The sequence below is a fragment of the Pieris brassicae genome, chromosome 6, assembly GCF_905147105.1.
Source record: "Pieris brassicae chromosome 6, ilPieBrab1.1, whole genome shotgun sequence".
Taxonomy (NCBI): domain Eukaryota; kingdom Metazoa; phylum Arthropoda; class Insecta; order Lepidoptera; family Pieridae; genus Pieris; species Pieris brassicae.
The window spans coordinates 20,551,368-20,577,138 of record NC_059670.1 but is presented as its reverse complement, the minus strand read 5'-3'; the positions used below and the strand labels follow the sequence as shown (position 1 = coordinate 20,577,138).

Below are 25,771 nucleotides of genomic sequence, written 5' to 3'. Positions count from 1 at the left end.
TTCGCAGTCGTGTACCAATGTTTGACGAGCACCAATAGAATTTTCTTTTTGCGTGTGAAATTTACAGTGAAGCAAAACATTGCAACGTCATATTAGGCCCAATAATCGATAGCGTTTAACAAACCGAGCCTCTACTAGCCTATGAAGAAACATGCATCAATGCATTATTAATTAATTTCATATGTAATATGTGACATTCGTGTTACCGTATAGGCCTGGGACATGTACCTTTTAGATTGTATGTTACAATACATAATTTGGATGTTTAAGAGATAATCGAAAAGTCCTAACCAATACCCATGGACATCTAGAACACCGGGATACCTTTACAATAACCTAGTTTAAACATTAAAGTGATAAAATCAGAGTTAGTGTGAATTACTTTACGCTGAAATTAATACAATGGCTGACCTACAATTTCTCTACTAAAAATTACGTAAAGAGAAAATCTATAAACAAAATTCTTCAAATATAATCATATGCCAGCAATAAATCTACCTTAATCATGAATTTTCTCATTCAATCTAAGGACTCTTACCCAAATCCGAACTTGATAACTCCTTATCTGCCTCATTGTTCCGTACACAATGCTCGTTTCGACGCTTACAAAATCATAGATAAAGATAACGAAAACGACGACACTGGAGTCACCATTCAAAGGAAAGCTTTTGGATGTATTTATATAAGATACTAGAGACGACCTCTGCTTGTATATAACGCGATAAACTTAAATCCTACCAAAATATTTCTAGCAATGTAGGCCCACTTAGGCTTTTAACCTTGTTCTAAAATGATCAAACAAATATACAGGTTTATCCACCTTGAAGCACTCTGATGATGAAGTTGACTTACTGCATACCGATATAAGAAACGCATCTCAGACCCCTTAAAACGCATTTATATGTTGTGATGGGTGATTTCAACCCAAGAATAGGACAAGAAGAGGACTGAGAACTATTTGCCATAATTTGTTTGTTGGCAAAGGAGAAGTCGTGGGCAGAGAAATAGTGGAGAAAGAGAATCATAATGAACACTTTATTTCAAAAGCCGTTTCATAGAAAATTAACATGGTTCAGCCCGGAAAGACGGATGGATGGATCGCGAGGAATCGGCCGTACCCGAAATTTAGGGGAGAAGCTTATGTCCAGCAGTGGACATTGACTGAAATTTTTTGGAGAACATTCCGTAGCGGAGTAAAAACCATTGGTTTTTGCATTGATATGAACAATTCTGAACGGACATTGTTCACATAAATCTGAGAACAAAACAATTGTATGGCAATTCAATACGCAAGCCTACATGTGAAGATAGACAACCTCCAATTGTATTATAATTTTCAATTTATTGAAAACGTTGAATGAATTGATATTTTATATGTTAGTTACATATATCAAGTAGCAAGAGCAGTGTTGGCCAAGCGGCTTTAGCGTGCAACTCTTATCCCTAAGGATTTCAGGTTATGCACCAAAGGCCTTTCCTTCTATGTGCGCATTTAACTTTCTCTCGAACGGTAAAGGAAAACATCGTGAGAAAATCGTAGACCTAAACAGTCGACATCGTGTATCAGTTATAGGCTGATCACCTACTTGCCTATTTTATTTATTTATTGCATTTTAGGAAGATTTACAATATCTTAACAGAAGGTAAATTATGATAACAATAAAATAAATTCAGCACTATTAAAAAACCTCCACCTCGATAATGCATAAATACGTTAGGGAGATAGGAAGAATAAAATTCACAATTATGAATTTATAAAACTATGAAACAATTTAAAGATTGAAATTAAGTATGTAAACGTATGAAAAAGCAGAAGATTTAAATTTATAACTATTCTAATAGAAATAGCTGGATGTAAGTGGACGTCTCACAGAGTCAATGGATGAACAGAAAAGATCGATGTGAAACTGGGTTGAATATTGGTAGGTCTGTACAGTTCGAATCATGAATGTATTTTCCTATAGTTGGTATTAAGTGGAGGCATTTTGAAAAGAGAGCGGTTGCTGAACCATAATAAGTGAGTAAGCAAGTTAAACTTATCTAACATCTCCGGTCCATGAACTATTCCCCTAACAGTCTGTAATAAATAACAGACATCAGTAATATTCGTTCGATTTTCAAGGGGCAAAAAATGGTAACGTTGACAACAGTGATGGTAACCAAGAAAACGAAGGAAACGTCGCTGGATAATTTAGAGACGAACCTTGTATTCCTGGTATTGAGGATTCCAGACTTGTGAGGCGTACTCTAGCTGACTACGCACAAAAACATTATAGGACATACATAAATGATCATGAAACATAAAGAAATCTGAGACCCAGATCTGGAAAGTTTCAAGCGCTTTTGATAATTATTACATATATCATTTAATATGTATGCCCTCAACAATGAACTTGATCAACTCAGAACATTTTAATCGAATTAATTCATAATTAGAAATAAATATTTTTAATAACACCTGTCAATAGGCTCCTTGAAACGATTACTTAACTACTTCATTACGATCTGGTCGTTAACTAAATTGTTCTTGAAATAATTACATATTAATATTTCCATAATTGACTAATATTGTTTTGATATTAATATAAAAACCAAAATTGTACAATAGGAAGCATTCTAACAGCCGTCTGAATCGATACAACATGAAGTTATTCGTAAGTAAATTTATATTTAATTTAACATCTTTTTTAATAGTCTTGTATAGTAATGGACGTGTTACATGTTATATGTGCATGACAAAGTTACTATGGTTAAAGAAATGTAATACATATTCCCTATATTTATCTTAATTATTTCTTTGCAAACGTTCATTATTATTAACTGCAGGTTCTATCGGTTCTCGCCAGCGTCGCAACGCTTCATGCTAGTCCCCTGTTTGGGCTGCCCATACAGAATCCTATGGCAATTGTCAATGGGCTCGGAAATGCCCTTAATAACGGAATCAGAGTCGGACAAAAGGTTGTTGGAACTGGCATGGGTTTAGGATCAGCGGCTTTGGGTCATGTTTTGGCTCAAGGAGGAGGCTTGGGTGCTTCCAGACAGGGCAGTGGTTTTGTTAACTCAGACAATTTTGCCGGAGAGAATTATAATGATGGGGCTAGCGGTGGTGCTGGATCAAAATCACATAATATTGGAGGCAATAATTTCCATAATGTTGGACAACATCACAGCAAAGTTACAAAGGTAATACATTGTTTATAGACTTAAGAAATATTCTTTGAACTACTAGTTAACTAAATGTTTGCAGATCAAGTTAAGAAAATAATTATTATTTAATATTTTTTACAGGTTACTTCCGTTGAAAATAATGACAGCCATAACATAGGAGGATCAAACTTCCACGATCAAGGTGCCCAGGCTAACAGTCAGTTCAATAAAAACCAGAATAGCGCGGCTGCTCACGGTAATAGCTTGACCAAAGCAGGACAAGGCAGCAGTAACATTGGTTTAGGCGGTTTAGGAGGGGCTGCTCAACAGGGCAGTAACTACCTGGACTCCCAAAACTTTGCCAATCAAAATCAAGGATCCAGTGCTGGCGGTGCTTCGGGACAATCAGCGCACAACGTCGGCGGTGGTGGATTCCATAATGTCGGACAGCACCATAATAAAATTACCTCGGTATGTAAAACTACTTGGATTTGAATAAGTTTTCTCTTCTCTTTGATAAAAGTTTTTTTTGTTCCAAATATGTATAATATTCTCATGATAGATTTTCATAATTTTTCACTTATTATATGACAAAGCAGGTTGTGAAATAACAAACATGTTACATATATCTACAACGATAGTAGTTCTTTAAGTGACTGAACTTTCAGGTCACTACTAGTGAAGATGAGGGAAGCCACAATGTCGGTGGGTCAAACTTCCATAACATCGGAGCCCAAGCTCAAAACCAATTCAACAAGGGACACCATGGTGCATCATCTGCTGGGAACAGTTTGACATCGGCCGGACAAGGAAGCCAAGTAGTTGGAAATCCAGTAGGAAATGGATTAGGATTAGGAATAGGATTAGGAAATGGAGTAGGGTATGATGCTCCTTTAATGCGGGAAGCTGACGAAATTGGCATCGGTAATGGCCTAGCAGCAAACGCTGCAGCCAACGCTATCGGAAATGGAATAGCTAGAGGACCATTAGGTGATAATGCTGCTGCAGGAGCCAACGCAGTTGGCAATGGTATCGCTACCGCCGCCGCTTTAGGTGCTGATGCCGCTTACAAGGGAGCTAATCCCATCGAGAGTGGAATAGCCACTGGTGCTGGATTGGGCGGAAACTCTGCTGCTGCAGGGGCAAATGCAATTGGAAGTGGAATAGCCACAGGCGCTGCTCTAGGATCGAATCTCAACGGCAATGGAATCGCCAATGGTGCTGCATTAGGCACCGACGCTGCTGTCGCAGGTGCAAATGCGATTGGAAATGGAATACCTACAAGAGCTGCTCTGGGCGCGGATGCTGCCGCTGCAAGTGCAACCGCTATTGGTAATGGATTACCTACAGGAGCTGCTGCAGGTGCAAATGCTGCTGTTGCAGGTGCCAATGCAATTGGTAACGGTATAGCTCCAGGTGTAGCTTTAGGAGCTAATGCTGGTGCTAACGGTATTGGCAACGGAATTGCTACTGCAACGGCTGGAGCTAATATTATCGAAAATGGACCTGCTGGTGCAGCAAACGCACTTGGAAATAGTCTGCTCGGTGGACAAAACTGGGGAGGATCAAACGGGCCTTCAGGACAGAATGCTTTCCTTGACGGTGTAGCCAAGGGTTTGGCATTAGGAAATGCGTTATTACATCACTAACAAAACCTTTGAATTTACAAACAACCTACAGTAAGAAAATAAAATAATCGAACCTTCACAGCTGTTTAATTTTACAGTACAGAGACACCAAATACTACAATTGATTAAGTTTTTGTACGTACCTAACGTATAAAAATCCATATATATATATACAAATATTTAAAAACACTACATTAATTATTGAACTATATAAATAATTACTAACCTCATCATCATAAAGGCGAAGATTTTTTTTAAAATAAAAAGCTATAACAAAAGCTTGTTCCTAGATTGCGCAACAATACACACTCAATACAGAAAAGGAAATTGTTTTCGAAACACGGGGAGATGACATCATTCTTTGAAAGGCTTAATCAGATGAATAATTAGCTTTACACTTGTACCTTAAAACAATTTAACGGTTTGATATTAGATCTGATTACTGATAAATGTTTGTACAGAAAACTAGTGTTACAACCCCCTTTTAAACTGTATTTCAAAAAGTTGGGTATGCTAGCTTTTAGGTAGGGCTCAGCAGTATTTCACTGAGGTACAACGTATGCATCTCTACAAGGCTCTAGTACGACATCATGTGGAATATTGTTCACATCTCAGGGCCGGTGCTCCCAAATACCAGCTTCTTCCTTTTGATGAAATTCAGCGGAGGGCTTGTCCTATTGCCAAACTCTAGTGTATTATTGATCAGATTGATTATCTCTCTCTCTCTCTACTACTTCACTATGCGTTTGAAAAGTTGGGTTGATCTGGTTGTCGGCTTCGCTAGGCATTTTTGCGAACTAGCGAACTGTGGTATCGGCTCCCTGTGGAGTTCTTCTGTGGGAAATAAAAAGAGAACTTACTCCTCCCTGAAAGACCAGCAATGCACACACTAAAATGACTGTAATTGCGCTGCGATGACTGCCCTTTATCGCCATCCTAATTCACGTTTACCTACAGAAATTTCTGTATGAAATATTATCTTACGTTTTAATAAATCAGAAACCAAACAAACAAATGCAGATACATTCATTTAATAATTACAAAACCGATTGCAGTAATTGGAACCGCATTCATCGATATTATAGTGACCAAGGGCCCTAGTACAACCACAATCGAGTATTGCAAATTAACTTGCTATAGGGCTGACAATTTCAAGCAACCATAATGCGATAAAACGCGTTAAAACAATTAATATACGAATAGTATACACATGTAAATACAGTTGAAAATTATATACCAAGACTGATCCTTACAATTTAATATGTATGCAGATGAGGTATATAACAAACACTGTATGCAATTATTTACATAACTAAAAGCATCTGCTCCAGCTAGTTCCCGTCATACATACACGTTTCTCGTACATAGTCTACGTTTCCCAAATTTCCATAACTCACCAAATTAGAGCAGTTAGTCCAACTATATATCAACTATGCGCTCATGACACTCCTGAAACGCAATATAAGTAGAAGTAATAAATTAGCTTCGTAATTACTAAACAAATATTCAAACACTGATAGCTTTCCGGTTTTATGGTAAACTAAAATCATCTATGACTCAGGGATTAAAATGACATTTTCATAGTACCTATAGATGCCTTACTTGCACCATTATTAGAGGGATTTAATTTTTATATACATAATCAGACAAAAAAGACGTTTACAATAGTGTGATGCAATCACAAACTGGACAGAGTTAAGATCGCTATAGGTTTAGTTTAAAACATCAACGAAATACGTCGTAATTATTTACCAACAGCAATTCATAGACTAGGTATTTAAGTCTTAATTAAATTAACGTGTAATATGATAGTACATTTCTATGTTAATGTATAAAAACAACGCGCAGATGTAAAAGCTTTCTATTTAATTAAAATATGCACAAAAAAGCTGCTCTTAAGCTAACTAAGAAAAAGGCTTATGCAAGCGTGCGAAACCGGAAGTATCACAACACACTTTCATTACATTCATACTGAAAATATTCTAAAAACAAATCAATGGCGCTACAACCTTTTTAGGTCTGGGCCTCAGATTTCTGTATCTGTTTCATGATCATTTGTCAATCGAATAGGCAAGTAGGTGATTAGTCTTCTGTGCCTGACAAACGTAGTCGACTTTTTGGGTCTAAGGCAAGCCGGTTTCCTCACGATGTTTTAACTCACATAGAAAGAAAGTCTAAGCTCGAATCTACGACCTCAGGGATGAGATTCGCACGCTGAAGCCTGACAATATTCTAAAACAAATAAAATTCATTCACCCAAGTGAAAAGTGTAAATTGTGCAGTACGATAACCCTATATTGAATTTCGTATTCCATACAAAAGCACGATTTTGTCCCACATCTGCATCAAGATTGCACTTCCAAAATAAATGCATATTACACATACGATGAATAAAACATGTACCTACAAAGAGAATGCGGCGTGTAATAATATTTTTATGGGAAATACGGCGGACTATAGCCACTAAAAGAGTATTACGTACGTTACATAATACGTAATACAGGAAGTTAGTAACAGGTCTGAAACGTTTACTCATAGGCTTATTTTGCGGTTTGCGTTCTAATAAGGTAGAGTTTTACAGCTTTTACCGCTACAAAACGACTTGTATATGTAATTACGGATCGTTGAGATAACGAAGGGTGTGGTTACAGATTTTTAGAAGTTAACGATTATATATGTCACAGATTCGACAGATTTTAATATCTTGTTAAATGTTTGACACACTGACAAATTACAACCTGTAAGATGTGTATGACATTGCGTGGTGTTGAATCTCTGACATAAATCTTACACATTTTCTATTTAACACCTACTACAACAGACAATTGAAGGATCAGGATGTACACTTACACTTATACAGTAACAAGCGCTAAGTCTCAATACCCTACGTCAAAATGTATTTATTGTATTTGGACACAAGAGAGTCATAGTTTGCTGTAGTAGCCTTTCTCGGTATCACCATTAGCTCTTTAAATAGCAAGGTCTGAGCGAAATAATTTTAAGTAATTGTTATGTACGTAGTCGCAAATGTCTATATAATATTTCAAACAAGTCTGATTGCTGTTTTATGGAATAATATTGCATCGGGGAGCAAACGGGCAGGTGGCTGGCCTGATATTTAGTGATACCGCCATCCATGCACACCCTGAATGCCAGAGGGCTGGCGAGAGCGTTGCCGGTCTTTTACAAAACTTTTCATCATATTCACGAAAACTAGTATAATATCGCTCTTTCGTCTCTTTCGGTCAATTTGTATTCACGCTGTGATAAAAAGAGACATAAGGATTTTAGTACAAGCGGTTAATGAGACCGATAATATATTTAAAAACACTTGTGGACACTAATAAATAGTCTTATGCAAGAGCTTTTTATCAAAGTCAAACTATTCAGTGAGGTGAAACCTTATACCGGAAAAGCTCTAGTTAATTATGATATAAGACCGAGGCGTCTCCAAGGAACTTATGCTAAGTGCAGCGCACTTGTGAAAATAATACTATATTATGAAAACGCCTCGCAACTTCGACTAAGTAAACTTAAACCCGTGTTCAGGGGAACATTGCATCATAGTGACCTTTAAGAAATACTTTTTACACATAATTATTTCGCCAGAAACCAAATCTTTACTACATTTTAAATGTATTAATGTACATTAAAATTGTAATTAAATATAAAAAAGCCTTTAAATTTCCTTTCAAACAAAAAATTAAATCAAAATGAAAAATAGATGAAGAAGAGTTTTTTTACAAATGAAGGCAATTTCTAAGATATGAATCACAATCTTATTTAACGTTTTATGTATAATTACTGAGGGTTTGGGCACACACATTTCTGTATCCTTAAACACACAGATATATATATATATATAATACTATCTATATATCTACTACTGTTACGACGGGTCTTTTCGAGAAGGTTCTTTTAGAGAACTTTTCAGTAGGCTGAAATGTGACTTCTGACCATTTCAGTAGAGGGACCATTTCAACATTATGCAAATTGTAATTTAATCTAGTTTTCAGGCGAAACATTTTTTCAGGCAGTTTAGTCGAGTCGTGCAGTTTTCAGGAGACCCGTTTTCCGGCGTTTTCAGGCCTAGTTATACATACCCCTTTGATGAAGGAATATTCAAGACCGAATTTTCTAGGTGTGGGACAAGGACGGAATGATACGCGAGAGGGAGGGAGGGAGGCTGAGCACTCTAGAACGGAGGGAAGGACGGAGCCACGTGCAAGACCAGAGTACGGACGTTCTAGAATTGTGCAATAGCTACTCAGTAGCAATCCCGCCTAGAGAGTTCTGGAATATTGTTTAGAATTATTCCCAGGGATATATATATATATAAGCAAGCGCAAACGCGACCAGTTACTGCGAATAAAAATAGATGAAAAGTAACTGTGTGAAGTGTGCATAATTAAAGTAATTAGTGACTGTATTTTATGTGCATTTCTGCGAGTAATTTGTTCTCATAAATTCCTCATTGATTTATCAAGAAATAAACCTTTGAATAAATTTACGATATTTTCTATCCGATCACCTAGCTCGTAACAATACTGAATTAATCCTACTATATAAAATAAACATAATACACAAATTTCGGAACATTACCTACAGCTTAGACACAAGTATTGCTCCAGTTCAAACAATTTGTATGACTCAAAACTTAACTCCAGTTCTTGTCAGCTCTACGCACTTGTCTTGCGAACTGGTAGTAAATGTAAATTTACAATTAATTTTAACTTCTTTTTGACGTACATAAGTGTACTTGTTTAACTATATGAATAAAGTTATTTTGAATTTTAGCCTACTCTAAATAACTTTTAGGTCGTGCTGAGGCACGCAACGTTTCAGGGCCAATGCGACAAATGTATTACATAATTTACTTACATCGAACATGCTAACATTTCCACTGTATAATAAAAGCGTTTAAAGTAGACCTAGAATTTAAAAAAAAAACATATCAGTTACAAATACGGTTTGGACCTGGTCACATTGCATTCATCTTGGTGAAATAATATGCGCTGTTTCAGCTGTCGCGTGATTGTATAATAAAAAAAGGAATCCCAAAAGCAATATTTCTAAAACTAATCAGTGGTAGTGTGCCCTACTCTCAAGCACCGGATCCTTAATAATTGTAAAACATCAAATATGATGTGCAGGTTCAAAAGCAGCGCACGCGACAGTGTTTTTATAATACAAGTGCGTATGCTTGCACCTACCATTTCCAGTTCGTGTGTCAAGGTCGACAACTCTCATCCTTCTTTGACTGACGCCGATTTAGCGCAAACAGATATCTTTAAACGAAACTCCACAGTCCACAGGTTGATTTCCCAACTAAGACAAACCACGTCATAATAATTTAAATACCCAAAGTAAGATATTTTATTCACTGAAAATTTACAAATATCAGAGCTGTATATTAACCCCTGTATAAAAACATTATTATTAATTAAAAAAGGCGTTTTAAAACTTTGTTATAGGCCTACCTGATTTCAAATATCATCTTTGTATGAATTATAGAGGACTACCGATTACTTACGATTTTAGCACACGGCCCAAAGCCTATTTCTATTCAAAAAAATATTATTTCTTAGAAGTTGTTTTATAAAATAATATATTACCTCAAGGCGCGGTTAATATCATTTTCTGAAGCGTAAAATAACATTAGCTAGATTATGTTAATGTGGTTTTCATCGACTTTTTCTGCAGGCGCTGACGCGCCCATCTTTTATTAGGGTTTCCGGCCAATTTCGATTACTTCTTAAAAGAAATTGTATCAAATTTCCACAAAAATTGTTCCTTTACACTTAACTACTTATTTAACATCACTTATGTACTAAAAACCTCCAAGGTATGTGTTAGCATTATCACTCAAGTGTAAAGACTTGAATGATAGAAAAGATAAACGATTCGCAAATCGCACTTGTTTGATTATATAAGAGTATCGATTCTACTAATTAAATAAAACTTATTTATATTGCTCTTATAATAAAACGGTTTTAGAAGAACGTTCTTCGGGACATTGTCAAATCAGCATGTTACATTAAAAATGAAAGTATTCACAAGGATCTTAATGCGTATACATTCCTGAATACGACGAAACTGTTTGCCTTAGCTCACTTAAACAGGTATAGCCTGTGAAAGCTGAGGCAATCTAACTTCTTGACACGACAGGAATAAGACACCTAAAGAGAACTCAACCTTTTAAGTTAATAAACTTAGTGTAGTGCAAATGCGGTATTTCGACACACGAACATAGTGTTAAAACATCATAGCCATAATTAACGTATAGGCTAAATTGTTATTAATGTAATAATCACTATCTATTTTGAACTTTATTGTAGGAAAAAAATCTCTTAATTAATAAATAACATTTGAAAATGCAATTCGTAGAATATAATTAGACATTTTAGTTGCCCGAAGGAATGTGAAGAGAATAAAAATATGCCAGTAAATATGTAATAAATTCTCGCCGATTACATAAAATTCTATGTAACATTTTTAACCCTAAAATTATATTATCAATCTATAACGTGATCGATTACAGTTATTAACAACTTGCACTAACCACACAACTGTAAACTTTCAGCGAATTAATTCTCAACTTAACAAATCATCGAGAAAGTCAAACACGTTCATGCCTAAAGCTCAATTTACTACGAAACTAAGTCCTCCCGCAATCTGCGGACACAACTCTGTGTCAGTTTTCTCAATTTCTTGACTTTAAGTTTTAAACTTGGCTACTTTGGCAGTTTTGCCGATACTTGATTTGTGTGTTTTAAAATTCTTTAAGAGTTATTTTGCGCATTATAAACTATTACCGCTGTACTGAATGATTGCCAATGAGAGAGACAAACGAGACTGAGCTCCATTTAAGACGTAATGTTATGATACAGCCATACACCCTATCTAGGTGACAATCTATTCCTATCTATTAAGGCAGCATTTCCGATCAAGAGATGACATTTGTTGTTATATTCTCATATTTTGTGAATCTTAATTGCTAATTAAATTTAGTCCTAGACATACATTTCCTTTTTTTAAAACCCAATCACCGAGTCAATCCTAACAGCAGGTATGTCAAAAACGTATTAAGTCTCCTAAGAATCCTTCCCGAAACGCATCCAGAGATAGTAGATTACTTTGTATCAGAAATTCGATTATATCCATCCTTGAAAACTTACATCGTTACATGATATTAAAATATTCAATTACAATTCCACCCGAATTAAATACAATTCAACACACAAGTCACACCGGAATACAAAAAAAGTCCTATAAACAGAATATATGGATAAAAAATAAACTCGAGCCATGTTTAAACCAGGCAAATTACAACGGCGCAGCAATGCCTGACGAATAATTACAGGCGATATAACTTACAGAGGGCTCTGGCATTCCACTAACTGCTTACCTGAAAATAAAGTACATTTTGGATTTAAAAGGTATTTTAATGAGTAACTTAGCGTGTCGTGACTGAAGTTAAATTTGTCTTTGTGAAACATTTATATGAATGTTAGTTTTGCGCGTAAGGAGCGCTAAAACACTCTACATTTTCGTACAATAGCCGGACGTCGTTTATTGCTTTGTCAAGCATTTCCTATACTTGTTTTAAAGATGTATAAAAAAAACAAGATAAATGTATAGAGCAGTGATGGTCCTGGCTTCAACGTGCGACACACATTCCCGACGTCGTAGGTTTGATCCCCAGCTATGCACCAATGGACTTTCATTCTATGTGCGCATTTAACATTCGCTCGAACGGTGAAGGAAAACACCTTGAGGAAACCGGCTTGCCTTACACCCAAAAAGTCGACGGCGTGTGTCTGGCACAGGAGGCTGATCACCTACTTCACCGATGAAACAGATACAGAAATCTGAGTCCCAGACCTAAAAATGTTGTAGCGCCAATGATTCATTATAGTGTAATATAGTATTATATTTTTTTTTTATCAGAGCCATACGAAAAGTATCAAATATATATTACAGTACCTACTGATAGTGTTATTAAACAGTTCGGTGTATCATTACTAATCTAACGAGAAATAAAATAATATACGAGCTATTTATCTAAAATAATTTCGAAATAGTTTCTATAAATGTATCTCGCAGTGAGGTGGATGCAGCGCTGACGCCAAAAGCCAAGAAATTAGATTTCTAGTTAAGTCCTCAAGGTGAGAACGTCTTTGATAAACTCGATAGCATCAGTCCGTACGGGTTTATCAAACTAAGAATACCGATACACCAACAAACTAGATGTTTGTTACGTTGTGTTTAGCTATGAATAATGCTCTCAAACACCACACATTTTACAACGAGGACAATCAGATACTTATGATGTGTTATAGAAAAGATATATATATGTAAAAATAACATGAGCATTTAAGAAGGCGTAGCGCTATACAGATGCAACATCCTAACAGTCAAGTAGCCCCCATCATCGCAGCACACAACACCCGAGGGAGGTCTTTGTATTAAGGAAGTCGCTTGGGTCCGCAAAGCATCCGCGACTATACAATGTAAATACATAATTATGTATGAATAAAGAAAATAATAATAATAGCAAATAATTTACACAGTAAAGTTTCTAAAACGACTTGCCACAAGGTCTAAATGAAGTTGCTGAAAATTTCAAATTAATTTACATCACTTAATTGAAAGAAAACAATTTTTTAACCAGATTAAAGCTATTTGTGTTATTATAAACTTGTGCTGTGTGGGGTGATACATCATTTACATAATTTTAAAATTTTCCGACGTTTCGCGTGCTTTACAGCGTGCGTGGTTACGGCGACTAAAAAGGTGTTGAATATCAAAAGTATCACAGCTGTAGAGAAAGTTGTGTTATCTGTATTTATTTCCCCGGAATTGGTATCGACTAAAAGATGAAGGTTTTTGCAGAAATGACTCACCGTGAGTACTTTAAACCGGTTAAAATTGTTTTCATTTTATCACTTTATTATTGTAACGCCACTAAGATTACCTTATAACTACAACGATGTTAAGCAACATATTAAATTCCTATAAATATTGAGTTTCGGGTTCGTATAATTTTGAGGTGTGGGGGGGTGACACATCATTTTTTAATTTTTCTAAATTATCAATGATAGGCCTTAGTTTGAACCCAACCACGTAAAGCTTATGCTGTCCACATGCTCCCGTGATTCTGCGGTCATGTCGTACACCGTCCCTATCGTAGTTAATGTCTTACACACAAATTCACTTTATCTCCTGCGTAGAGATACCTAGTACAATCTGTGAATAACTCAATACATATAAGGACTGCACTAAGAGAATCAGAAGAGTTATTCTTGGTTATAGCTCACTAGGTTCTAAAAATTGTTGGTGCTAAAAGCAATGAAACGCGAAAAAATCTTCTTCTCTAGTCGAAGATGTTTTTTAATTCTTAGTAGTTATTCGGTCATCATAAGTCATTATAACAATGATGTAAGAGATTAGCAGATGTGCGAGTTTAGCAATTGTTGATTCACGACATCAGAAAAACTTGTTAGTTTTGGTTAACATTGACGTCATTCAAGATTAGTGGCAAACAAAAATGAGTGGTTTAGAGGCCAAAAAGTTATTAAAAAAATGAATAAACGTATTGTATTATTCACAACAGACACACTTTATAATACACATTGTTACATTTTATTATAAAGTGTTAGCGGTAGTTGATTTAGTTCTTAGGGTAGGAAATTAAACACTTCAATGATAACTTAATTCACTATAATTTACTTCACTGATTTTACGTGAACTGTATAAATTCAAACTTGTACGAAGAAAAGGCCCGTGCGCTTTTTTTTTTTTTTTTGAAGAAGGAATCTCGCTGTTGGCCTTAAGGGCCTTTACAGCTCAGCTCGGGCTGTTTTGGCCAGAGGCCCGTGCGCATGTGTCACAACCTCTTTTATAATCACAACTCCTCCTCCTCCGACTCGACCATCCCACTTCGGGAAGATGGTAGAGTCAATTCGTAACAACTCGTAAACAACCGAACGAGTCAAATGAATAACTATTGCACATGCGCACTTGTGGCAAGATTCTTAAGAATATGTTTCATAATTCTAAACATTTGAATTTAATTAAATAAATATTAGAAGCTAACAAAAGTATCTGATTTAAGTGTTACTTAAGTGAAAAATAACTTTATTCATATAAGTTAAATTTATTCTAATTACATTTACTACCAGTTCGCAAGAAACTCTGGGCCACTATTTTTAATCGCCAGCTTATCACTTATACAAATTGTGTGTAAGGCAGAGTAGCCAAAAATATTTGAACAGGAGCAAATCAATCCCAAGGATTAGGATCCTTTAAATAATCGTCAAATTTAGCTTTATTGATTAATTTACCTTTTCTAGCGTAGTTGAACGGACCTTTTTTAATGTTCGATAAGTGAACTGATAACACTTAATTGACTTAAAATCCTATGTCCCCCAGGGGGCATCCAGCGTAGAAAACCAGCCTGTTCGGTTCTATATGGTATCCGGTCCTATATGATAGCTTGTTTTTTCCTAGTAATGTCGTGTGGGCATTTTTGTTGACGACAGGATTGTGTTGTGCCATTGGCGAGCTGAAGGCATCCGTCAGGTTTTAGTGGGTAGCCTTGTAAATTAGGTTTGAGTCCCACATAACCCCTGCTTGAACAAATGCCCCGACTTTAAAAAAGTAAATAAATAAAATTAACTATTTATTAATGAATACCGTTTCTAATCAAAATAAATACATCTGTGTAAGTACACTAATTACAATTTGTATAAAAAAAAATTACCCTTGTTTCTAACAACTGTGCTAAAAGTTTTAATTAAAATTAACTTCTAACAAAAAGAATCGTTATTTTGTACCCATTTATAAAGTTGGTATTTAGACCCTCCTCCGCAGATCGGGATTATTACCGTTCATGTAATCAGATTAATATTAAAATATATTAAAATCAGCGGTGGGGACACAAATATATAAGGTACAAAGCAATTACTTACTAATACAAATTGTATTCAACTGCGGATAATATAGTCAGCAGGTTTGTTTATCGTACAATCGTCATTAAAACAAACATACACTTTTTTTTAATGGAATCTCGCTGTTGGCCTTAAGGGCCTTTACAGCTCAGCTCGGGCTGTTTCGGCGAGCGTAGCTCGGCCAGAATGGCGTTTTATCCCGCGGCTAGCGCAAGGTAGACTCGAACCTCGGCTTGGGCTGTCGCGGGGTGGTCAATCGCCTGAAGGGCAGGACGGAAGCTCACTGGAATGAGCGAAGTGCGAAGTAAAGGTCCTCGCCTTCCCGGGTGAAGGCGGTTTTTTACCCTAATCTGTGTTTGGCTATTTTTATTATCATTGGCCGCGCGGACGGCGTTTAATTTATTGTTAGCTACGGTAATTGGATCGTCCGGATCCGTTAGTGTATGTCGTGGCCTCCTACGAGCCTTTTTTGTCGGGAAGGGGCCAAACATTCACGGATAATTCAAACGACCTTATCTCGCCGAAGCCGGGCACAAATTATTTAAAGAAACCTGTAAACTATGAGGGTGTGCAATTATTAAATGGATTACCTTGAAAAAATCATAACATTACTGTAATTAATACATTTAAAATGGCTTTAAAATTACACATTATGAGCCTAGAAGACAAAATTACAAAATTTAAACTACCGTCCGCGAGCGACGTGCAATTATTAGCATATTAATTATGTTCTCATGAAAATTGTCATTTTGTTAAAGATAAAATCTTCAATATAACTTTAGCTGGGATTATTTTGTAGATGATAATTAAGTGACGCTATAATCCTTTATAAATCTTGGACTGCATTTGTTTATTTGTCTTGACAGGCATATAGATAATAAAACCTTCTGTGCCTGGCACATGTCGAGTCTAAAACTATTTCATTGATAACATAAAACATTGTGATAGCATTAAATAATACACTTCATACACGTGTTGAAACGAATTTCAAGACTGTCAAGTGATTGGTCAATTCCCAATGGCGATCAAATGCAATCAATCAGGACATAGCTATCAGACGTAACATATATATGTTACTTTACTATATGCAGATCAACCTGCCGTAGTTTTACTATCGCCCTGACAATAGTGAATCTAATGTCATGGCAAATAAAATTTAAAATTGTTTAATATTCTACGCTTAACACATATAACATGTATAATGTGTTTATGTGTATTTTGTGATTATGTATCGAAGAAACTTTTAGCAGTAGGACCGCCCACTTACATCCTATAACTACATTTATAAAATTTTATTTCTCTCCTATTTTGTGTGATCATTGTGATGTAAATAAAATCGTATTATTGCATACTAATAAAATTTACTATCGTCTATTAAATGCTCTCTTTTGGTAGATAAATTTACAATTTTCCGTAATATTGTTAAAGAACAATAATGGAAAGGCATCGTATATTACACTAGAATTTATTATCTTACACTTTAAGACCACTTTCGAATACCTTTTTTTCAGCCTAATATCGTTCGTCTAATACTCCATTAAACGGACATAATATCACATTAATTAACTACTTAACTATATAGGATGTTATAGTATACAAAAGCTTAATGCAAACTCAATCTAATCTGCACATAAATTACTTCGGAACTAGCTAAGTGCTAAACAGCCTCTAGAGTCTCTAATCGAAGCCTTTGAGTGGAAAATTATTTACCGTGTCCAGAAACTGTGACATTCTCTATTTATATCCCCCCTCCCTCTAAATGTTGTGCACACACACTTGTCATTGATGCACATGCACGTATCTTGTTTTTGTATGTGATGTGTTTTCTGTAAGTGTTTGTATGTGTCTCGTTAGTATATAACATATAAACGGAGTAAAAATTTAATTAATATTTGCTTGAGATAGAGGTACTTATAATCATTGCACTAGGCAATTTGACACTTGACGTTTGGTTAAATAACCGAATACTCTTTAATAAAAAATACATATTGTACTACATTATTTATATAGTCACGTATGATGCTTATGTACATGCAGGCAGACTATATCTACGTATATAATAGAGTAATATATAACCGCTCAGCGTCTCCAATCTAAAAATAAAATTAAAGGACCTGGCTTATGAACACACCCAACTTACGCAGTGTTAGAGATGCTACTAAAAAAAATAATTAAATTATATATTTTTTATGGAATTTACTGTAAATTTTGTTATGGAACACACTAGATACTGCACACTAGATACTGTTACTAGACATTTTTGAATTTAATAATATTCAACATATTGATATGTATCTATGTACCTTATTGATAACTTATAGGGCTAGACGTAGAGCTTTAAAAATTGTAAACTATATTATAAACTTTTACAAAAAAGTCTTGTGTATGGATGTATTGTATATTTTGACTTACCTACCTTATCTATATTTAAAAATTATCAAGTAGAAATTCAAATAAAATGAAATAGAACCATTCGGTTTCTACACAACTAACTAATGAATTACGACGAATACATACAACTTTATTTCTAGGGAATGAAGTCCTAGTCTTTCGTTTTAAGAACTTAATTAATTTTCTAAATGAAACTCAACTTTTACCTTTACATTGAAAGTCAATGTTCATAACATAAATGGAAAAACCACAGAAGTAAATTTGTGAAAATTTATAAATGATTATATGTTGGGGTATATTTAAATAGATATATATAAATAACGCTTCACACGGGCTACCAACACTGGTGTATTGCCTTCCTTGATAAATAGACTTTATGCAATATTTGTAAATATGTATAGTGATCACTATGTATCTAGATAATAATTTAGTTATATGTTGCATTGTTTTTTATAACAATGTGCGCCTATTTTGTTTAAATATTTTAATAGGCCCAGGTGAAATAAATAATTTGACTTTAACTATAAACCTGTAGATACAAAAACATTTTTATTCCTAGTACTTTATTAGCACGTTCAACGTAATCAAATAATATTAGTTGATTCCTCTTAATAATACCCAAATATCGGCTTCGTTTTTCAAATCCGTTATCAGCCATTGATTAAGCCTAAATAGAAGTTAAGGCCCCCGAGGGAAATTAGACGCCTCACTCATCCCGAGGATTCGTTATCAAAAAGCCTAAAACGTTTTTACAGATACCAAGAATTCTTTTAACATTTTTTTAAATTTCATTTGAAGTTAACAAAATTTTCACATCATTCTCCAATAACCTCTGTTCATATGGTAAGGTTTTAAATAAAATATCTTAATTAAATACAATAACCGTTTTCTGTCCAATATTACTAAGTAATAACAGGGTATCAGATACCCAATTTTCTTTTATCAACCTTGCATAAGTAAAATACGGGGCAGCAGGGGGCGATCATAGATATAACCGCACTATATGGACTATGCTAAATGGAGTCATAATACTATTGCTTTAGGCTATTTGATGCTAGCTGCTGTGGTCTCTGGCAGAATGACCAGCGCTGTGGAACAACTCTGTTCCTCAGCCGGCTGAGCCAGGGCCAATTACAACCACAGCACACACGCATTACACGATTGTTATGTCTCTATTATTATTAGTTTTTATTTATTTTTCTTTTTGATTAGTGTTATTTTATGTGTTTTTGTGTGTGTGTTTTGTTTTGTTGTTATATACCTACATATTTACATAACGCTAGTACAATAACTTAAGACTCAGGTATCCGTTCGTATATAATACATTAAACTGAGACGTACACGTCGTACGTATATTACGAATATTTAACTGTAAGTTTGTGTATGTTCAAAATAAAACGCTATATATATATTTTTACCTATATGTAAGTATCGAAGTATTATTATTTTTTCTTCAAAGAACAATATTATGAATACATACAAGACCAGTGGCGCTACAACCTTTCAGGGCCTCAGACTTGTTTCGTGAGCATTTGCTTCTTCAAATAGGCAAGCAGCCGATCAACCTTTGACCTTTAGCCTTCAGCGTCTTCTTCCTAATTTTAGTATTCACAAGAAAATCATTATCATTATTCATTTAGGCAACAATGTTCACTTATGACCGTCAATAAATAAATACATATGAAATGCTTCTAATTTTACACTCATTAGAGAGCGGTCGTGATCGCTATGTAGTAGTGGTAATAAACGGGGCACATGTGATGCGCTTCACGATTTTACATTTACTGCCAGTTCTCAAATCAAGGGCTTAGAACGGACGAGAAGAACTGGCAATACACTCTCCGCCACTCTTTTTAATCGACAATTTTTATGTTTTACAAAATGTTTATAAGCAGCTGCCACCATTACACCATGTTCCACATGATATCTTTAAGTACATAACAATACTAGTTAAAAATATAGTTACGAAAAAAACTTAAATAAAGTTTTGTCCTCTATCAGCAGTAGGAATGGTGAAATAGCAGGACGCACTTTCAATCTCGTGGGAACAACACTGAATATTATATATTGCACTCGGCCAACAGCACGGCTAATTAATGCGTAGATACAATATACCTGTTGTATATACATGTTGCCTGGAAGAGATCGCTCGAAAGCGATAAGGCCGCCAGTTAGTCCTTTTAATTTAATTATGGTTACTTTTTATGTTACGTGCAACGAAACGTTAATAAATAAAGATAAAAATATATAATTAATGTTAACTTCTTTGCATTGCATCACTAACAAACAAGATAATTTGCGATACCAAATTGATACAATCAAGATATTTAAACCGATAATATAACTTCACAATAATGTTCAATAAATTAATACTTCAACGGTTACATTAAAGACAAGAAAGCCATTAATAAAGCTCTCTCATCTTCACAAAAGCTCATTCAGAATATCTTCAGTAAAAACTCTCGAAATACGAAGCCAGATTAAAAAGCACAAAAAAAGCCGTTCGTAGCTCAGCAAAAAAGTGCATTTTCCGACATTTTCCTACAATTAATCGTGAGTCTATTTCTGATTGAAAACCCCGGGGGGTTTGTGACGTCACTATTGCGACTCTTTTTAAACTTTGAGTCATATACCATTTTGTACGCTAAACTCATTTAGTCATTAAAATGTATAAACCCTAAAATCCTTTTACTAAATCTTAATTACTTTAGTTCAGTTAAGCTAAGATAATTCAATTAGACCAATGTTTAACAAACGTGTGGCCAACACCCCACAGGGGGACAATTTGATTGTTGAGGTCGAATTATTTGAAATTTTAATTTCAGTTTTTCATTATATTTTGGAAATTTATTTATTCTTCCTAAAACTTATTTAAGTTAAGAAACTTAATAAACATTTTTTTTAATATTAAAATCGGTTGTCTGTAAAGTCGGTTTACTGACGATAGTTGAACGTGACAACGTTATAAGAAAATACTGATGGAATGGTTGCATTTTTCAAAAGAAAATGTTAATTTTATTTGTTTAATAGATATTTAGTATGGATATAGAGAAGGAGGTAAATGGAAATCACAATTGTATTGATCAAGTTACATTTATTTGTACGCATAAATACATCCGATTGTGCCTCTTTGTCGCACGTTCCGCGCTCTCGCTTGCACTTCAAGCCTCAAATGGAACGCCTCAGAGCGAGGTAACGCCGCATGCGTCATGTTTTTTCCGGCTCCAACGAATTATAAGACGTTGTCAAGTCAATAAAAAATATGTATGTTACATAATAAGAATTTTAGAAACATGTGGGGCTTAGCGCAACATACATTGTGAAACAAACTAATTTAGTTTGATTTTTCTTCTATGAATTAGGGGGTTAAACTATTAAAGACTAACACACATCAGCTACTTCGGTTAATAACTAAACGTATATTATTAAACGCCTAAAATAATTTATTCTTAGCATAGCGCAATTATTTAATTTCCCCAAAAGCGCAGCTTATATATATATATAACAATTTGTATTGTGATTTTGTTTGTTTGGGCTACACTTTTAAATTTATTTTCACAACCCACATAGACCAACCTCACATGTACCACTTTGACACCATCACTCAGCAGAGCCGAATTTGATATTTTTTGCGATATTTTCCTTTAATTAATATTTGAACCTTTTTCTATATATTATGTATTCCATCTTTGGCTTTAGTTAAATTCGATTCTAGTCAATTTCTAAATTACCCTTAGCACCAAAACTACCGGATCACTAGTCAACCCCAATCTAGGTCTTTGATCAGTGATATTGCTGTGCATTCTAGATCCGATGTCAAGCGGTTTGGACTGCTATTAACCGGTTTATTCAGGATTAATCTGACCTTACGCAAGCATATAATCCTGTTTAATTGACACTTATTACATTCGAATAGAATTCGAGAATTTAAATTTATATACAATTGCGTTTTAATTACGCAATATCATTTTATGTTCATACATCTATGAAAATGTATTTGCTACTTGATTGAATAGGATATTGTCAATATTAATTAAATAGGTAAATTGCATGACTATATATAAACGAATCGATTTTGTTTACTTCATTTCAGTTTAAATTAAGTTAATGAGTTTATGTACGAGAACTGTTTTTTTACTAGAGATATTGCGTATTCTACAAAGCGTACTATGGAGTGTTCTGAAGACTTGTTTGAGTTGATCCCTCATTTTAACAACGTACGAGCCGTAACAATGTCATCAGCAGCATCACCTTGATGGCTGGAAGTCCTCCACAATCTGCTTCACAAGACTTTCATTTTATGTTGCGACCTAGCGAACTGTGGAATCAACTTCCGGCTTCCCTGGGAGATGCGACTTCCAATTGTTTAAAGAAAGAATATACTCCTCTCTCAAACACCAGCAAGGCATCCACTAAAACGGGTGCCTATGGGCTGAGATGACTGCCCTATTTGGGCGTCCCCTGTTCTATAAAAAAGATACTTATATTAGGTCCTTACATATGAAATTGGCGTTTTGTATGGGAGGAACAAACGAATATTTTTAAATATAATATATTTAATTAATCAAAGTATGAACCATTGTTTTCTATGCACTTTTGCCATCTCATAGGTAGTTCATTGATCCCTTTACTAAAAAAAACAGTCGGACGGGAATCAATAAAATCTGTGAAGGCGAGTTGTACTGCCCCATCAGAGTTAAATTTTTTCCCTTGCAAGAAGTTGGCCAAATTTCGAAAAAAAAGGGAATTTGTTGGAGCAAGGTCCGGGGAGTACGGAGGATATCTTAGACATTTCAATTGAAGCTCTTCTAATTTGGTAGCCATCTGTTGTGCAGTGTGTGGTCTAGCGTTGTCGTGAAGTAGCAGTGGCGTGGAGCGATTGACCAGCCTAGGTTGTTTAGTCGCTTGCTTTTCCATCATTTGCAATTGCTGACATTAGACATCAGCCGTAATAGTCTGGCCAGATTTGAGAAAACTGCAATGAACAATACCGGCACTAGTCCACCAAACGCTTACAAGTAACTTTTTTGGAGTTAATTCTCGCTTGGGGCAGGATTTGGCTGGCTGGCCAGGATCCAACCATTGCGCTGAGCGCTTCCGATTATCGTAAAGAATCCATTTTTCATCACAGGTAATGATTCGGTTTAAAATACCTTCATTATTGTGCCGGTTTAGTAATGTAACGCAGCAGTCGACGCGCGTTTGCCGGTTTGCTTCAGTCAATTCGTGAGGTACCCACCTTTCAAGCTTTTTAATCTTCCCAATTTGCTTCAAGTGAATTAAAACAGTTTTATCACTAACACCACAGCCTGCAGCTAACTCGGACGTGGTTTGCAATGGATCCGCTTCCACAATAGCCTTCAATACTTCATTATCAACTGGGGTCTCAGGCCGTTCACGGGGCTTGTTCTGCAGGTCGAAATTTCCAGTACGAAAACGTTGGAACCAAAAACGAACTGTGTTTTCTTTGGCAACATGACCGCCATACACATCATTCACCCTTCGAGTCGTCTCCGCGGCACTAGTGCCACGGCGGAACTCGTACTCGTAAATAATGCGATGCTTTAAGTTTTCCATTTTGTAAAATGAGTGACGCAAACAGAAAAAAAAACAAATGAATGACGGTCATCAAAGCACAAATACTTGAGTAAATAGCTGGACAAATTTGAATTTGAAATTCCTAACCAAAGAGGAGATGTTTGAGGTCAAAGTGGCCAGTACGACAAAACGCCAATTTCATATGTAAGGACCTAATATTATCCTAGAATCCAAGTCATTAACAAAACAGTAAAAAAATATTTAAAAAAAAATGCCTTTTAAGTCAGATGTTTTAAAAGAATTGACCAACTCGGTTATATATTTATGTGGGGTATAAAAACACTATTGATCTCATTAGTGCTTATATACTTCAAGTAAATTAAAAATGTTTATATTATACATTGAAAGCCTCCAGTGCGTAGCAATGAATTACTGAGCCGTTATTTTTCCGCTTTAATGACGCCCATCTAGGCGCCCTCAGTGCTGCCTTTGTCCTGGAGATAAAGACCTCCTCAAATTTATTGTCCTCCGTGAGGCTCCAATTAAGCCTTTCTTTGACGGTTCATTTAGCTTTGTGAAACCCTTTAAATTCACATAAAAGGAGCTAGTTAGTAATTGTGTCGAGTTCTCCTGCAATCCACCATCGCAAACTACGATTTTGTCAAGTGTACGTCAATATATTTTAAAGCTGGAAAGTATAGATTATTTTTAAAAAGTCTTCTAAAGTGACAAAGTAAGAAATATACATAAAAAAGATATATTATTCAATAACGAGTGAATGAAAACAATTAGATAAGTAGGAGGACATCTGACAACTATCGCATTCAAGAGGTCTTGTTGGATAAATCACTGTTAGGATAAAAAAAATCTTATAAAATTATTCATATAATTTGTGAAATTCACGAATTTATTAGTATAAAAGGTACATATTTGTGCTTCATATATAATATTCCAATAACTGTAATTGAATTGATCACTACCTTGTATAATAGGAATTGTGAAATATCAAACATAGACGAAAGATTATAATAAAAATAAATCCTACAGATTACCCGTGGATTCTAACAGAATGATATCAATATATATTGCGAACTCGTCCATGTACTTAAGGTGGACCTTGAGTTAAAAGCCATCTGGCTGATACTGTTACTGAGAAATCAATAACGGTTAAACTTTTTAGGTCTGGGCCTCAGATTTCTGTATCTGTTTCATGATCATTTTTTTAATCGAATAGGCAAGTAGGTGATCAGGCTTCTGTGCCTGAAGCATGCGGTCGACTTATTGGGACTAACGCAAGGTATACTCACGATGTTTTCCTTCACCGTTCGAGCTTATGTTAAATGCGCACATAGAAAGAAAATCCATTGGTGCACATCCGGAGATCGAACCTACGACCTCAGGGATGAGAATCGCACGCTGAAGCCACTAGGCCAACACTGCTCTTTTATGTTTAACAAAGAGTGACGAGTGACTTATATGCGAATATATCACATACATAACGTGTTACCTTATACGAACTACGGCACAACTGGAATGTTTTTCGTCTCTAAAGACATGTCGGCAATAATTGATAACATTTAATTTACAAAGTACAGGTGTCTAAAATGCCAATAATAAGTAAACGTGAATTGTGGCACTACAATCCTAAGTGTGGTCTTCACAGTCATGTACTTCATTATGATTTCTATCACCACGTTATAAGATTTGTATTGTGAGTGACGATTATTGTTTTACTGCGTTTTTAAAAAAAAATATATTTCAGTAAATATGGAAGACTAAAAAATGAACGACACTATCATAGCCACGCAGAACAAACATTAACTGTTGGAATAAGTTTTCAAACAATTGACATAGATTTAAAAAAAACGTGATAATTATTCAACTTGGTCAACATTAATTAATAGAATTTATTTTTTTATTTATTTACAGCTTATGTATGGCCAAATTTCTACTAATAATATTACCCCCAGTCCGTTTCTCAAGGCATTTTCTTTTGCGAACTAGCGAACTGTGGAATCGACTCCCGGTGGGGATCTTCCCTGAGAGATACGACCTCCAACTCTTCAATATTCGAGCGTACTCCACCCTCAAAAGCCGGCAACGCAACCCACTAAA

General features: G+C 35.2%; 1 protein-coding gene across 1 annotated transcript in view; it reads right to left on the bottom strand.

Moving 5' to 3' along the window:
- The window catches only part of LOC123710562 (calsyntenin-1), a 157,045-nt gene that overhangs the window by 85,282 nt on the left and 45,992 nt on the right, over positions 1-25,771 (bottom strand). The gene's annotated exons all lie outside the window — the stretch shown is intronic.